At 35.7% G+C, this 16,326-nt stretch overlaps 1 long non-coding RNA gene across 3 annotated transcripts in view; it reads left to right on the top strand.

Moving 5' to 3' along the window:
- LOC106537419 (uncharacterized) overlaps positions 1 to 6,813 on the top strand; it is a 92,790-nt gene extending 85,977 nt beyond the window's left edge. For all 3 annotated transcript variants that reach the window (XR_015697736.1, XR_015697735.1, XR_015697734.1), the window contains 3 exons: positions 486 to 640; positions 750 to 942; positions 6,218 to 6,813. This is a non-coding gene — a long non-coding RNA (uncharacterized LOC106537419). The remainder of the gene's footprint in view (positions 1 to 485; positions 641 to 749; positions 943 to 6,217) is intronic.
- Positions 6,814 to 16,326: the final 9,513 nt, after the last annotated feature.

Below are 16,326 nucleotides of genomic sequence, written 5' to 3'. Positions count from 1 at the left end.
AGTGTCCTTGTAGTGTTTATAATCTGAATATACAGAGAGAGAGAGAGAAAGATTTTTAAAACCCTCAAAAATTTTGAAGAATTATTAATTATTTGCAGTTTCTGATATCGTTTCAATTTCCAGCCATTTACTATGTAAAGCACAAGGATAGCCAAATCCATTGATATGCTGCATATGTGTATATTTCTGTTTTTTCCCACACACCGGTACACATACATTAGCAGAGAAAATCCCTGACCAACTACTTAGAAAACAATACAATTCAGACTAAGAAGAATTACTGTCTAGTGGATGCAATTTCTCTCTAGTTTAAAAAGCAGCTGCGTTTTTGTAAAATCCTTTGAATGTGGCAGACCTATCTGAAGATAGAAGAAAAAGAACACCCCTTGTTTTGTAATAAGGAGATTTTCAATTTAAAAGCGAGAGAGGGCCTGTTGTGTGAAATATTGGTTATTACATTCATTGTATTCTGTCTTGCTCACTAGGAGGCTAATAATGAAGGAGTGAGTAAAAGAGCCAGTGCCATGAAAGTTATCTCATGGCCCCAGATGCTGGATAAGTTGAAGAAGGCAGAAATCACTTCTGGATGACATTCAGGTCTGAATGATGATTTGAAGAAGAAAAGACTATTATTTCCAAGGTAAACAGTGTTTCCATCCATCAGCAATATATAGCGGTCTAAAATATGTTTACATACAGACTTAGAAAGTTCACTTTATCACAGATTTTTTTCTCTCTCTCTCTCACAGCTTCAGCGATATTTTCCTGAAACAAAAGATCCACTCCAGACTCTGCCACACCTAAAAAGAAGTTTTAAGGAAATTGCCAGGCTCCTGTATGATGAGAGAATTACTCACAAAGGAGAAAATGAGAAAAGGCACATAGATACTGTGGATACTTCTGTAAAGTACCAAAGATCTGTTTCAGAAATGGTCTCACAAGGTGAATATTCTTAGAGGTTACTTGTGGAATTGAAATCTGACAATAGCTTTCTCTTTTAGGAGCTAAGAATTTAAGCATATTTACACCAGCATATTTCTAGTCTAAAAGGCTGTCAGAACATTTGTCACTGTGTTGACAGGGAGATATCATCCTTATGCTGTTTTATGGCAACTAATTTAATATATGCAAATGTGCACAAGTAGCCCTCAGAAGGCTCAAAGAGTGAGAGACTTAATAAATGTGTGTGCCTATGTGAATGTGTGTATGTCTCTTTGTACATGTCTTTGCTTCTTTGTGGTAATGTTTGTGTCATTTACAGACTACATTTTTCAAAAGGAGGCTTAGAGATATATTCCAGTTTCAAGTTTCCCTAAAACAAGTGAAATACACAAGTGCATAAAAGTTGAGCATTGAATTGTAATCTTTAATACATGTGTAGTAAGGACATGTAAATGACATACCTGGCAATCAGTTTTCAGTGAAGCCAGAAAATTTCACTGATTCTCTCCCCCCCCCCCCCAACACACAAACAGATGATTTATTTTTGTCCAGATAACCAGAGCAAGCTTTTTGACATCTTATTTGGAAGATTTTTGTGTGTGTGTAAAATATGCAGCCTATTCCTCCTTAATAAATAAATAAAGCTACTTTTTATGTTTAGTGTCCTATAAGTCTTTGTGTCCTTTTCATTTCAGGCTGCAGTTGAGATAAATAATTTCCTTCCTACCCTTATAAAAGCCTGATATTGCAACGTAAAAGTATTGAAATAAAACTTTAACCCAGGGGCTATATTTTTCTAGTTGACCCCAAGAATAAAACAATTGAATTGGCTAAAATCCAATTTTGGAATCGGATTTTGTTTGGCTGAACTGAAGTACAAAAACCCACAAAAGTTACCTCTTTTCCTTCTCTTGCTGAAGTTAAAAAAAAAAGTTTCTTGAATCTATCTAAGCCATGTAATATCACCATGCCAACCTAGGATTAATCTTTAGAAGAAGGAAGCCCAAGCTGGAATGAGAACACTGAGTTCTTTTCCTGCTGATTTCCATGAAAATGTTTAAAATGAGCTTAAGTCTCTTTATTGAAGTTCATGAATTTAGAAATACTTGAATTAGATTTGCTTCCTGAGATTTTTTATGAATCTTATGACATTATATTGTATAATATGATTGATAATTTTTAAAAATAGTACCACTAACATAGATCTAACAGTGGGTTAACTTTCATAAACTGCATAAAGTGCTAAAATGAAATAAAAACAATATTTTAGAACATTACAAGAACAACCATAATATAATCCAATATTATAAATAATTGGCTTATCAGGAATAAATGTTCCTCATTCAGCTTCTGTCCATCTAGCAGTTTGGAAAGCATGCAAATGCAACTAGATGAATAAGTACCATTTTGGTGGGAAGGTAACAGCCTTCCATGTGCCTTAGGGTATAATCATGTTGGCCATATGACCACAGAAGCATCTTCAGACAACACTGGCTCCCTCAGTTAAGAAACGGAGATGAACACTGTCTCCTAGAGTAAGACATAAGTAGACAAGCGAAACCTTTATCTTTTTTAACCTTTATCCTATAAAACAAGGATGAAAAAATTATGGACCTTCCCTTGTGTAACTATACAGTAGTTCCTTGTATCTAATGCCATTGCTCTACTGAATTAGTAATTCAGCAGTTGCTAAAGAATTTCTGCTTTTAAAACATCATAGAATTGTAAAACAGTAGGATTTTGGAGAGCAAAATGGCAGGAACCTTGGAGAGCATCTAGCAGTTAGTGCAGTGAGTTTGTGCAGTAAGTGTGTAGTTTAGAATCCCAAACAAAATTAAAACATATACAGAAAGATGAAGTCTTTGTCCATCTTTAAAACATATTTAACATTTTTGGGAGTGCATTAATCTGGACCTAATCAGTGACTATTTGTCCTGCCAAAATGCAATTGAATGAAAACAAAATAAGGTTTCATATGCAGTCTTTAAATCATTTGCATGTTTTATGCATGATAATTTAATTTATTTATGCACTACCTTTCATTTGTAAATTTCCTGTTCTCACTTGTATTAACCATATTGGGCTAGACAAGAAATAGTTTTGATAGGCAGCCAAAGAAGAGTAAGAAAACAATAAATGGAGTAGATTTTCCATTGTGATTATTAACAACAAGTAACAAGATAATTTCTTTGCTAAGGTTAGTATCAGTTATTTTACTTAAAGTATTACAGACTCTTTGAAGCATTTTTGATATTCTTTAGCACATGCTGTATAGAAAGGTAGAAGGAAAATTATTTCCAAAGATATTGAATGTAAGACCTTTTCAATGACCATACATACCTATGTCATTGGACTATTAGCAGGAAAAACACATAGTAATTGATTCTTTGAAGTACTTTATTTCAGAATTTATGAAGTCATAGCTTGATTTTGAAAACAATGCTTTATTTCTTTATTGTCCATCAGGATAGGTAGGTAGAATTGGTAGAATTTTCATGGATTTGGATATAGATGAAGGTGCCATGTGGTATGTTTGAAAGTAATATATTTTCATCTCAGCATTTTCACCTCTCTGTAAATCAGAAGTGCTTTAATTTAGCTTTTTTGATTCCAAGTGTGTGAAATTTGAGCCAGCAAGACCATTGGTTATACTGACTTGACAATTTGGAAATCATAGACAAAAGACATTTGTAGAGCTCCACATTTAGTAAAGCCTCTTTAGTGTATCTATAGGACTGTTGTCTGAGTAGCACCCTCTGACTCAAATGTTTGAGTTGTTTGCAGTGTCCATTTAAGGAAACTAAACAGGAAAGAGTTGAGGATGCTTACAAGTTCCCAAGGATATGTTTGTAGTTGTTTTGTCTTTTGTATGTCTGTTCTAGTGCTATTTTTTGTGGTGTCCTGTCTATTCAGTGAATTCAGTTGTTGTGTGTGGTGACTGTCCCCTATCTGTTCAGTTAGCAATCTCTCTGAAGCCTAAATTGCTGTTAATTTGTGACAGAGCGCTTTTTAAACAACTGCAATATAGTTTTCAAATGTTGAATAATGTAGCATGAAATTCTCAGTTAGTTTGGAAATGATTGTGAAATCATGTGAAGAAAATCAGTATGGCATCTGATCAAGATAAATTCACTCTAGTGTTTTATGGCTTTTTATTCCTATGTGATAGTAATAAAGTCTCATGTAGGGATGGAAGCCATGAAATACATTGTGAAAAATCATCAACTAAGATGAGCCATCAGAATAGAATCATTATAGGACTAGAACTGCTAACAATTATTGGAAAATTGAGTATTTGTTTTGTTGCCTTTTATGTTTGCACTATTTCTCCATTGCTTCATTCCTAGAGTTGGAAAGATAGGGAAATAGTTTGTAATAAAATAATTCATTTTTAAGTCAGCATCAACGTTTCATATTTTAATACATATTTAATTTTGGTTATTAAAATGAACACTGTGCATGAAACACTGAATTATGTATTCTGTTGATCAAATAAGCCATTAATGGTATTTATCAGGTCCAGGTTTCTTTACTCCCAAACTCCGGAAATGATCCTGAAGTGAAGCAACAATTCCAGCATGGTGTATTGACATGATTTTCCCCCAAATTCATATTCTACTCTTTCTGACATTATATTTATTCTGGGAGGTAGTGGTTTGGGAACAGTAGAACAATTGCATAGGAAGTCAAGTGTAGCTACTTCATTCACTTCTTTGAATACATGATTTGAATGACATTTGAAATAACCATTCCACAATTTCTCCAACATTGCTGAAATCATGCTTGGACAGATTATTAAAAGAGGATATCTTACATGTTCTTTATCATATGCTTAGTGCAAACGATATCTTCATATGTGTGATATATGGGATTCTGTTTCTATGTACTGACTAGGATACAGTTATATACAGTAATCTGTCTTTTTACAAGTATAGAATCCATCTCTCCACCTTTTTTACATCTACTTTTTGTCACATCTACCGACGCTATAGGACTGAATTTGAAAAGCATCTCTGACTCCTATTGCTACCAACAATTTAAAAACTCACCAATTTATTTCCACATGTCTTTCCACAGTCGATTATTTAGATGACTTGAATATCTTGAATTGAAATATATTTTGTATTGCATAACACAAAACAATTTAGAATCAAATTTTGTAATTATTAACATAATATTTTCTGAGAGATACATGTCAGCTTGATTTCAATGAGACCTACTCCTTAGTTAGGACATTCAAAATGGGAGTCTGAATATATGTATATATTTACATTTGCATTCTTTATATATAACAGCATAGAGTTGACCCAATGTGCCACTGTATTGCAGGATCTTGGTGTGTGTGTGTGTTTGTCTGTGTGTTGTTGTTGTTGATGATGATGATAGTAATCAGGATTATATACTGATTATATTGATAATAGTAATGAGATTAATAATAACATATGTGCTGATGAGGTTACCTTGTTTGGGTAATGAAATATCTGCAAGAAAGGAACCAAACTCAGAAAGCTCCAAGGACCCCTCATTTTAACTCTCAGCTACAAATATTTTTCTTTATTGGATGATAGTAATCTTTTCCTAATGCAAATCCAACTCCTAGGTGCTAGTTCTCATAGAAAAGAAAGTATTCTGAGTATTCCTTAACATTTCTCTTCTGAATAAATGTTCTGTAGCTTTAGGACCATATTTTTCACTGGGAAAATGGCTTATTTTGTTATGAAGAAAGAATACTAGAGCCCAGTTAAGTGCATCTCCCAATAATTTCCTATTTAGTTTCAAATAAGTTTTGCTAAGGTGAATATACATTTAATGAAGCAAATTAAATACATTATATTTTAAATGCAGTAATATGCACAGTTTAACTTGAATTAAACTAGAACAATTCCTTGAAGTGGAACATATGAACAATAAACTGCTATTTTCATGTGTGCATATGAGAAAGGAAAAGGAACATAATTCACACTAATTGTAAAACTGTTTAGAAGTGTGGCTGTAAGTCTTTTAGGACTAAAGTACCCTATTGCTGTCACTTGTGGTGAAGCAAAAGTGACTTTGTAACCAGTTGTCTCTATTCCAGTTACACAATAGTAGAAATTAAGCACCCATTATCCTTTCTGTTTCGATAGCCAAAGTATGATTCAGAGGAATAGGAAGATTTTAGCATAGAGGAATGCAAGTTTTTGCATGAAGAAATAATAGAAGCTTCTCCCTCTCAGTTTACTTGTGGATATTCTCAAGGTCTTTTTTATTTTTCTCTTTTCTCTCTTTAATTTAGATCCACTGACTCTCAACAAACCTGAGATGGAATTGCTCCAGTTAAGTGAACTAGGTATCAAATTACAGATGGACTGTCTACTTTTGTCAGTATTAAGAGTTATGTTGCACAAAATTCAAGGACACGTCTTTACTTCACAGTGTTGCCTTTCATCTTTGAAGCTATTTAATTCATCTGAATATAAAGATACCATGCAACGTATATGCCATGAAAGTTATTTCTGGAATGTGTAACAGAAAATCACCACCACAGGCATTTTGTGGCCATCTGCTAATTTATTACTTTTTATAGTTGCATAGAATGATGTGAAGGGCCAGGATGGGCCTTGCCATTAGACTGGTTGATCTGATCATTTCAGGTGATGGTGAGGCCATGGCTCCAAAACCAAGCTCATTTGTTTACCTGTTTATCTACCAGCCAGTACCAGTCTGCCATTCCTTGCTTACAGGTTCCTCCCACACAGTCTGCTAAGGTCAGTGTCTTGTCCTAGAATGATAAACTAGGCAGTGATATTCCTTTTATCCTTTTCCAGACTGAAATTCCTTGTTCTGAATACTTCTTCTCAATGAGGCATTGAGAGCCAGGTATAAAGCAGCACAGATATAGCAATAGCAATAGCAGTAGACTTATATACCGCTTCATAGGCCTTTCAGGCCTCTCTAAGCGGTTTACAGAGAGTCAGCATATTGCCCCCAACAATCTGGGTCCTCATTTTACCCACCTCGGAAGGATGGAAGGCTGAGTCAACCCTGAGCCGGTGAGATTTGAACCGCTGACCTGCTGATCTAGCAGTAGCCTGCAGTGCTGTATTTTAACCACTGCGCCACCTTGGCTCTTGACTAGTTTCCACTGTGCCTTGTTCTGAACACTTGGCAAATGTCTGTTTGACCTTACCCTGCCACAGCTAAGAACTATATATTATTGTACATTAATATTAATAACAGTATATTAATATTATATTTTAATACAGACTTCTGAAAGAAGAGTCATTTTGCATTTTTTGATTTTTTTTTCTCTTTCCCTTATAACATCTGTGCATATAGTTAAAATTCCTTTTGTGTGCTTTAGAACAGAATCTGCAACTATGATGTTTTATCAGGAGATACTTAGAATATCGTGCAAAAGTTCATTTGTTTCAGTCATGCAACTTAAAAGGTGAAACTAATATATGAGATAGACCCATTACATGCAAAGCAAGATAGTTCAAGCCGTGATTTGTCATAATTGTGATGATTATGGCTTACAGCTCCATGAAAACCCCAAATCCACAATCTCAGAAAATTAGAATATTGTGAAAAGGTGCAATATTCTAGGCTCAAAGTGTCCCAATCTAATCAGCTAATTAAGCCATAACACCTGCAAAGGGTTCCTGGGCGTTTAAATGGTCTCTCAGTCTCAGTGGTTCAGTAGGAATCACAAACATGGGAAAGACTGCTGACCTGATAGTTGTGCAGAAAATCATCATTGACATCCTCCATAAGAAGGAAAAGTCTCAAAAGGTAATTGCAAAAGAAATTGGATGTTCCCAAAGTGCTGTATCAAAGCATATTAATAGAAAGTTATGTGGAAGGGAAAAGTGTGGAAGAAAAAGATGCACAAGCAGCAGGGATGACCGCAGCCTGGAGAGGATTGTCAGGAAAAGGCCATTCAAAAGTGTTGCGGACTTTCACAAGGAGTGGACTGAGGCTGGAATCAGTGCATTAAGAGCCACCACACACAGGCGGATCCTGGACATGGGCTTCAAATGTCGTATTCCTTTTGTCAATCTGCTCCTGAACAACAAACATCAGAAGCGTCTTACCTGGGCTAAAGAAAAACAGACCTGGTCTGTTGCTCAGTGGTCCAAAGAGCAACTTTTGCATCTCATTTGGAAGCCAAGGACCCAAAGTATGGAGGAAGAATGGAGAGGCACACACTGCAAGATGCTTGAAGTCTAGTGTGAAGTTTCCACAGTCTATGTTGATTGGGGGGGCCATGTCATCTGCTAGCATTGGTCAACTGTGCTTCATTAAGTCCAGGGTCAACGTAGCTGTCTACTAGGAGATTTTGGAGCACTTCATGCTTCCTTCCGCATGTGAGCTTTATGGGGATGCTGACTTCATTTTCCAGCAGGACTTGGCACCTGTCCACACTGCCAAAAGCACCAAAACTTGGTTCACTAATCCATGGGATTACTGTGCTTGATTGGCCAGCAAAGTCGCCTGACCTGAACCCCATAGAGAATCTATGAAGCATTGCCAAGAGAAAGATGAGAGACATGAGACCGAACAATGCAGAAGAGCTGAAAGCAGCTATTGAAGCATCCTGGTCTTCCATAACACCTCAGCAGTGCCACAGGCTGATAGCTTCCATGCCACGCCGCATTGAGGCAGTAATTGCTGCAAAAGGAGCCCAAACCAAGTACTGAGTACATATGCATGCTTATACTTTTCAGAGGTCCGATATTGTTCTATGTACAACCCTTGTTTTATTGATTGCATGTAATATTCTAATTTTCTGAGGTTGTGGATTTGGGGTTTTCATAACCGGTAAGCCATAATCATCACAATTATGACAAATCATGGCTTGAACTATCTTGCTTTGCATGTAATGAGTCTATCTCATATATTAGTTTTACTTTTTAAGTTGCATTACTGAAATAAATGAACTTTTGCACAATATTCTAATTTTTTGAGTTTCACCTGTGTGCCTTTGAAAGGAAATTAGTTGAACAGACTTAAATTTCAACAATGCATCATGAATATAACTTATCCCACAGATTGTTTGTTAAAACTGCATAAGTATAAGCCAGGAACACTGGTAAGTGAAATACAGCAGTACACTCTTTTTTTGAGAATAGCAGATGTAACAAGGTACCATGTTTTATAGCGCTATTCACTTGTTATTTAATATCATAGTGAATTACAATAATTTATGACCATGGAACTTAGCTGTTCAATGACCTTGAAGAACTGAATGAGTGCGAGGAATGTTCTTTTTGAAGAAATAAATACAAATGCAAGGCCATCAACACTACCTATATTCAAGAAATGCAAGGATTTTTAATTCAGCCAAGCTATATGAGATAATATATTTTGAAAAAAAATGTGTTAAAATTATGAAGAATGCCCAAATTACCCCAATTACTATAAGATGTTGTAAATGGATATTATAGGTATTATTATGAGAAAAATGCATAATATTCATTGCCTAGATCCCTCTCTTATGAGCCACATTTTAAAACTCAGGTTGTTTTTCAGTTTTCTAAATTCTCTTCTCTACAATACTGTCTGCTCACTTATTTATTTAATAAATACAGCTATTGTTGACTTTTGACTTGTAAACTATTTTCTCCCATTATCTTTAATTCTGTAATAATTTATAAATTTGAAATAAATATATTTTTATGAAATCCAGCCAGTGTATTATTACAATAAATAATCTTTCTATTAAATACAATGTATTATTGTTAAGCTTAATTATATAAGCAGAACTTTGTGAGGTAGTCAATACCAAAGGTATCTGTTGGAAACCATTCCTATGACTTTCTCCAGACATGAGAAGATGAGCCCGTGTAAAGTGATTTACCTAGTCATTAATATGAATATAACATTAATATAAATAGAATATTAATATTGTGTCCTTCTGCAAGTTACACAAGTTTGCCCTATTCAAGGGGCTAGGATTACTTTATATTCTATTCAAATACGTTTATTGAAATGTGATGTCTGTGAGATATAAAAAAAGTTCCATATTCAATAGGCACATGTAATATATTCTCCTCCTTCCTTTCATGCCTTCATAAACAGGAGATAGGAGACTGAGAAGAAAAATGCAAACGGCAGTGATGCCAGGGAAGTGTCAGGGACACTAAAGTCAGTTCTTCCCGTTGAAGCAACCATTGCAAGAGACGACAGTTAGGGTAAAAGCTGACTTGGGACCAACAGTAGAGGAAGAGGTGGTAGAGCAGTTGTTCCTTCAATTATACCCTTCTCCCTTCTGCATTTCCCTTCTATTATATTCTCACTTCAATCCTATTATTAAACATTCAAGTATAGTCACTTCTGTGAAGAACTTTATTCAAAAACCAGTAATATAGGTGATGCTTAAAATGAAAGTGGAATATCTAGTCAGAGATTGCTTCCAGTTTGGGCTGAGGGGGGTAGGGGGGAAGAATTGAGGAAGAAAAATATGAGAAAAATGGGTGATATTTATACATTCATTCATTTTGTATTTTACAAATAACAAGATGGCGAAATATCCAACACACCTTCTTCCTCCTATTTTCCCCGCAACAACCACCCCGTGAGGTAGGTTGGTTTCAGAGAGAGTGACTGACCAAAGCCACACAACTGGCTTTCATGGCTAAGGCAGAATTTGAAATCAAGGTTTCCTGCCCAACCGTAAGCCTAATGCACGCCTTAGCCACTTGAATTTTTTGTGAAAACTTCCACATAGTTTTAGGAATTATATTAAAGATTTCCAGAAGAGTTATCACTGTTTGATTAGTTCGTTTCTAGAGATAAAAATGTCTTAATCTGACATTTGCTAATGGCATGAAATAACTATTGCACACGTCCTCTCAACTTGTTTTTAAATATATGACTGAAAGTTGGAACAGTCTTTTCAGTCAGTCACACTAGTTTGGTTTGTGAAGTAACTTGGATGTACATTTGAACTCTTGAGCTTTGTTTTCTTTAAACTTTACAAATACTCCACTATGGGGGTTTTCTTTTGCAATTCTAGAAAGATTACTTGAAAGACTGAAAGAAAGTGGTTGGGGTTCAACAGATGGTAAAGATTCAATTCGACAAGATTTTCGACAGATTACTTTTACTGTAAGATACTGTTTCTCATTGCTGCCAGCTTTGCTTCAAGAGTTTCCACACAATAAGAAAACTAATTAAAGAAATGTCCTGTACCAAGGAGCTGTCAAGCCATGAACTTACACACATTATTAATGTGCAATAATACTTCATTTTAACTTGGAAATTAATTAAAGGAATCCTTAAGAAGCACCTAATTTGTATGATTATATTTAATCAATTCCTCTTGTTCTATTTAAATTGCTATTTAGTAGCATTTTTAGAGAGATCCTAAGGACTGCAATACAGGTTTTCAGGGACTTCAATCCAGGGATGGATTTCGGCCTCTTCTACTGCCGGTTTGGTCAGGAACGTGCTTCAGGCACGCAGGCGCAGTAGTAAAAAAAATGCATGCGCAGAAGCAAAATAAAGATAGCGGTGTCTATGGCGCCTATAGAACCAGTTTGAGGGTGTAGCAGGTTGAGTTACTACCTACTCAAGCAAACTGGGCCGAACCAGTAGAAACCCACCTCTGACGCAATCTCAAATTCTATACCTCCATTATCATATTGTGGTGTAAACAGTAGAGCATAAGATGCCTGCTTTGCCACTTTCAGATATAAGTATGGGAACAAGTGTTTACAAGTTAGATAAATCATTTATTCTCTCTTAATGAACCATTTTTTATAAGAACTATGAAGGAGAAAACCACATCTTCCCAAGATTGGAAAGGCAACTATCATATATAAACAGGGAGAAAATCCCACACTCATTAATACTGATAATGTTACCTAGTTGGGTATTAAAATGTCTGCAAGCAAAAAATAATAATGTCAAGGGCATTAAAGACTCCATAGTATCATAAAGTGACTAACAGAAGTAGATCAAGTATTGGTCTTGAAGAAAGCCTATTAAGTGGATTGTTTTCATTCCACCTTCTTAGAATTAGGCTCAACACTAATGCCTGGTCATCAGATCTTTAACAATCATGGTCTCAGACTGTTGCTGCTTAGTACCAGAACAGCCTTTAATAGGGCATTCATCATCCACAATTTTGTCATGGATGGCAGAGTCAATCTGGAATGTATTAAAACACAGATGGGCATGGACAGGTGGTGAAAGTCCTTTCTCAGAAATGTCCCCACTAGGGTTTGAAGTACACGTGAGTTGGGGTCCAGAGCTAGTGTGTGAGAGTGGTCATTTTCTTGGAAGCTCTTGATGCTTCTAAAGATGCTTGATGAAAGACCTTGTTTGTGAAATTGGGTTCTATGGAACAGATGGGATTGCTGTTATTTCCTTCTGTGTAGTGGTTGAGTTGCTTAACTTTGTGGCTGGGTTGATAATGAAACTTTTCAGACTGGATCCTGGGAGGTTTCAATCTGCCTTCTTGGTTATAGAGTCTGAAGCAGCTTGAAAGTTCATTACTATCTTGGCAACATGGACCTGATGATTGAGAACTTCATACAATAGGAGTCATATGTTGGGTGTGGGCTTTGTCTTGGAGAAAAAACAATATGATATGGGAATGAAGTATATTATTTGTCCCTTGTCAAAGCCAGTTCACTGAAATGTTCTGTACTGTACCTGCTTCTCCCTCAGGGAAGACTTCTTTGCTCAGTCCATCCCTTTGTCTGATGAACCATACTCAGTTTCAGAGGGTGCTTGGAGAAGTATCTGAGGATCTGTTGCATACCTGGACATACTTAGTTATAAATTACAAAGTTATATTAGTAATATAAAGATTATATTGATCCTTTTCAGGTTTCAGGTCTGAAACATCGTTGACATAGCATTGGTGTGTGTTTGTATCCTGGCCTTTCTTAATTTCATAACAGCTTTCAATATCACCAATGATGGTATTCATTTGGAGTGGCCCAGGCGGTTAGATGTAAAAGGCATAATGTTTCAATGTTCTTCTTCTCCTAGGACCTTTTCAAGTCAGTGATGGATAGAGATCCTTTTCTTTTTTTTATCTTCAATTCATGCATCACCAGGTATTGCAATGTCAATGAACCATACTTTTTTTCTTTTCAACTGTTGTTATGTCAGGTGTGTTATAGGCCAAGTGCCTGTCAGTCTGGATTCTGAAGCCCCATAAGATCTTGACTTTCTCATTCTCTAAAACCTTCTCAATTTGATGGTCCAGTGGTTTTTGCTCTACTCAAATACAAACTTTTGGCACAATTTCCAGTGAATGATCTTAGCAATGCAGTCATGGCATTGTAAGTAGTCAGTTTGTGAAATTTTGCTGCACCCACTGATCAAGTAGTTGACCATCTCGTCTTTCTCATTACAGAGGCGACATTTGCTGTTGTTGATAAAATGTTGAATTTTTGCCTTCATGCAGTTTGTGGCTAAGGCTTGTTCTTGAACTGCCAAAATAAAGCCTTCTGTTTCTTTTTCAGTACTCATCTTTTATGACCTTGCCTGCTTTGGTTGCCATTGTTGCACATTTGTCAATTCGAAACTGCATACCAATGTCTTGGCTAAATTCTTTTGTGTTTTCAATTAATAAATTCAGTTCAGCTTTTGTTTTACCAAACAGCTTCAAATAATCCATTTACACCAAGTGTGAAATTTTCAGTCCTTTCTTTGCAAGTTCGTATCCACAGTTCACCTTCTTCAAAATGATTGTCAGTGGTAGCATTGAGAGTATAAAAAGTAAGGGTGAAAGGGAATCGCCTTGGAAAATGCCTCATTTAATTTCAACTTCACCCAGTTTTTCTTCATTAGCTATAAGTTTCATTTTCCAGAGGTTCATTGAAGTTTCCATGAATTTTTGTATGTTGCTGCTGATGCCAAAGATTTTCAGGCATTTCTTGATCTAGCTGTGGTGAACTGAATCAAACACTTTCTTATAGTCTATCAAAGCCATGAACAGGTTGGTTCGTCTTTTTAAAAAATTCTTTAGGATTAGCTTGTCAATCAGCAGTTGGTCCTTCGTTCCTCTTGAATTTTTGCAGCATCCTTTCTGTTCTACAAGAAGCAAGTCATTTCTTTCTAAGTATCCATAAATTTGGTTTGCAATGATACCAGTAAGGAGTCTGTATGTTGTTGGCAAACAGGTGATTGGCCTATAGTTTCCAGGGTCCTTTCCTTTTCCTTTATCTTTTTGGATCAAAAATGTCCTTCCAGTTGTATCAATTTATCATTTTCAGGTGTTTTTAAGATCTGGTTCATTTGGGCAGACAATATTTCATGCACACTTGTAAGTGCCTTTAGCCAGAAGCCATGTAGCTCATCTGATCCAGGTGCACTCCAATTCTTCACTTTTTTTGACTGCCTTTGCACCATTTCTTTTGTTATTTTCACATCTTCCATTTTAAGCACTTTAATAGAATCCGCAGCCTGCTTGATCCATTTTGCATTTCTGTTTTGTTTTTTGTTGTTTTCCCACAAATTCTTCCAGAATTTCAGAGCTTTCTCTTTATCAGGCTTTTCATTTGTTGTTACTCCATCTCCACTTTCTAAGCTCTTATAAAACCGGTGCTGATTTGCTCTGAACTGTGAATTTTCCTTGAACTGAGTTACTCGATTTTCATACCGTTTAATCTTTTCAGCAATGGCATCAACCCTCTGCTTCAGCTCTTCAATTACTACCGCAATCTCCTCATTTTCCAAATCGTATCTTGCTTCCAGGCTGGTTTTGACCTGCTTGTTCTTTAGCTCAGTGTTTTTCAACCACTGTGGTTTTTCAACCACTGTGCCGCGGCACACTAGTGTGCCGTGACATAGTGTAAGGTGTGCCGTGGGAAAATTACTTTATATATAGTCAATATAGGCACAGAGTTAATTTTTTTTAACATTTTCTAATGGTGGTGTGCCTCGTGATTTTTTTCATGAAAAAAGTGTGCCTTTGCACAAAAAAGGTTAAAAAACACTGCTTTAGCTGACCTTGCCTTAGGTTCTTCAAGTTACTCAAGTCTTCATGAAATTTTTTGATCTTCAATTCCAACTGAATTTTCCACTTAGGCTTTCTCTTCTTGTCTCTTTGGTTCTTTTGTATTTTCAAACCCAATTCTTTGATGATTATGAAGGCTGCTGCATACATTAGCTGGTTTGTTTCAGCTAATGTAGTGGTTCGAATGGTTGCACAGCCTCATTGACCTTTTTTAGTACATTTCTCAATTCTTTGCTGTTCACTTGGTATTATTATTATTATTATTATTATTATTATTATTTACTCTTCATTAAATATGGAATTCAGTCAACTGAACATTAAGAAATGCATCACAATTACCATTGACAGGTGCTAATGCCATTGACTTGCTAATATTGTTATTATTATTACATAGTTATTTACAATGTTAACACATATATACAGTACATATAAAGGAATTACTGTGGTTTAAATACAATTTCTTGATTTACCATTTAATGTATGAAGGAGATTACATCTGAAAGGCAAACCTTTTTTATCTACATCACTCAATAATGATGGAAGAATTGAACCATATGACATTTCTAACTAAAATGTTTTTAACACTAGATTGCTGGCATTTTCTAAACAAATGAATGCTTGAATGGATATATTTGTATGCCTATAATATCCGGAAGGCTAATCACAATCTTTAACTTCAATTTTCTATGGTCCACTGTTTTCAATGGCAAAAGCAAATGACTTGATGCTTAGTATTTATGTAGACAACTTAATGGCCTAGGGGAGAATGCTCCAGCTGGATTTGGAGGTCATTGGTTTTCACCATTTTGACACTGATGCATCTTAGAATACATGGAATGAAATGTAATGTACAGGTAATGAAAAGCAGTTGGAGTGTAAACTCTGTATATAATTGTAGAATTCCGATTGGTAAAAACAGTCAATAAAGACAAAGCTACATCTAACAATTTAGCCTACATAATGTGATCTTGGAATAACCTAAAAGTTCAATTTCCCAATATATATTTACTACATCCATGTGTAGCAAGAGCAAAGAAAACACCAAACATTAAGATTATTTTTAAAACTGAAATGCAAATGTTAGGGCCACCAAGATCTTATCAAGTGGAGAGGCATTTTCAAATAATGGAAAGGAGAATAGTTACATAGTTGTGTGAATGTGAAAACTTTTCTTTTCATTCTTGCTTTTCTTTAATTCTGCCTAGATTCATATATCATGCTATAAACCATAATTTACAAAATTCTGTCTACCAGGTATTCATTTGGCCAGTGCCCTTAGTCTGCTCAGCTTCAGCACATAGGTTTTCTGGTTTTCAGCGTGTGTCCTTTCTATCCTCTGGTTGGGGATAAAAAAACAACTTCTAAAGCACAGCTGATCATTGGAGAGAGAAGCAAAGAAAAAAGCAGGGGAAGCCCGGTCGCTT

This window comes from Thamnophis sirtalis, unplaced genomic scaffold (genome assembly GCF_051295495.1).
Source record: "Thamnophis sirtalis isolate CommonGarterSnake01/CBP01778 unplaced genomic scaffold, rThaSir2_p1.2 scaffold_9, whole genome shotgun sequence".
In the NCBI taxonomy this organism is placed as follows: Eukaryota; Metazoa; Chordata; class Lepidosauria; order Squamata; family Natricidae; genus Thamnophis; species Thamnophis sirtalis.
The sequence above is the reverse complement of the archived record's forward strand: the minus strand, read 5'-3'. Positions and strand labels throughout refer to the sequence as shown.